Genomic DNA, 1,637 nt, shown 5'->3' on the forward strand with positions numbered 1-1,637 from the left:
TCTCGTTGGGCCGTCAAGCGCACGCTGGCCTCCCAGGCACCGGGCTTCGCTGCCGTGCTGCAACCGAACAAGCTCTGCGCCCCACCAGGGTCGCTCGTGAGGTGGTTGCGGTATGGGCAAGCATTTACCAAACAGCCATGAAGAAAAGATTTATATTTGGTGGTGATTGTTGATGAGGTGCCAATCAAAAAAAAAAAAATGGCAGTCATTATGTCAACAAAGAACAGGCGTAATCCTTGCCAAACCAAACAGCGCTGGTCTTACCCGTGACTGGCCAAGCGCCTGCTGTGGGGAACGATGGGTCAGGAGCCTGCTGACCTGCTCAGGGAGGTACACAACGCTTGCCGAGCAAAGGACGGGCAAGCAGACTGGACAACAGGGAAAACTAGCCAGCCAACGCATTTTAGAAATTCACTATTCTTAATCCTAGGTGGGGTTTTTTTGGTCCTAGATAAATCAAGTTGGGAACATGTCCTTTTCATAGTTGAAACCCTGGTTAAAGTAAAATTCTAGGGATATTTATAGCTCATCCTTGGGAAAACTGCTGAATTGCATGCAAGGACGACAGCAGAGATAGCTTCCTCATGTGAGAAAAATATTACAAAACAAGCTAGACAGAAATCCCAATCTGTACATTCTGTTCAAGTACAGCCCAAATCAGATTGTGTGGCTAGCAGCAGGACTGTTCCTGCAAGAAAACTGCTGTGTAATTGAATTTCAGACTGGGAGGAAATGAGGCAGCAGAGACTAACGCCACCCATCATCCTGAAATCCAGCCACATGCAAGCTGAGTCGGACCAAAACTCTTTGCTTTTGTGTAGCCCAGCAAATTTGCTGTCACCTTTTGCCTCTGAGCTACTCTTAGAATCCAGGTGTACGTTGTACCTCTTAGACATTGTACTGGGTTTGCATGGCAAGGTTTTAGTAGCAGGAGGGCTACACGGGTGGCTTCTGTCAGAAGCTGCCAGAAGCTTCTCCCATGTCTGATAGAGCCAACATCTGCCAGCTCCAAGATGAACCCACCACTGGCCAAGGCTGAGCCCATCAGTGGCAGCAATAGCACCTCTGGGATAACAGATTTAAGAAGGGGAAAAAAACCTGCACAACTGTAGCAGGAGAGAGGAGTGAGGGTATGTGAGAGGAGCATCCCCACAGATAACCAAGGTCAGAGAAGGAGGAGGGGGAGGAGGAGCTCCAGGCACCAGAGCAGAGATTCCCCTGCAGACCCTGGTGCAGCCCATGGTGAGGCAGGCTGGCCCATAGGGAGCAGATTTCCACCTGCAGCCTGGGGAGGACCCCATGGGAGGAGGAGGTGGAGCAGGTGGCTGTGACCCTGTGGGAAGCCTGCGCTGGAGCTGGCTCCTGGAAGGACCAGTGGCCCCATGGAGAGAGGGGCCCACGCTGGAGCAGGTTTGCTGGCAGGGCTGGTGACCCTGTGTGGGACCCATCCTGGAGCAGTCTGTGGCTGAAGGACTGCACCCTGTGGAAAGGACGGACCTATGTTGGAGCAGTTTGTGAAGAACTGCAGCCCGTGGGAAGGAACAACATTGGAGCAGTTTGTGGAGTGTCTCCTGTGGGTGGGACTCCATGCTGGAGCAGGGGAAGAGAGCGAGGAGGAAGGAGTGGCAGCAACAACG

Source organism: Egretta garzetta, unplaced genomic scaffold, assembly GCF_000687185.1.
Source record: "Egretta garzetta isolate BGI_Z169 unplaced genomic scaffold, ASM68718v1 scaffold471, whole genome shotgun sequence".
In the NCBI taxonomy this organism is placed as follows: Eukaryota; Metazoa; Chordata; class Aves; order Pelecaniformes; family Ardeidae; genus Egretta; species Egretta garzetta.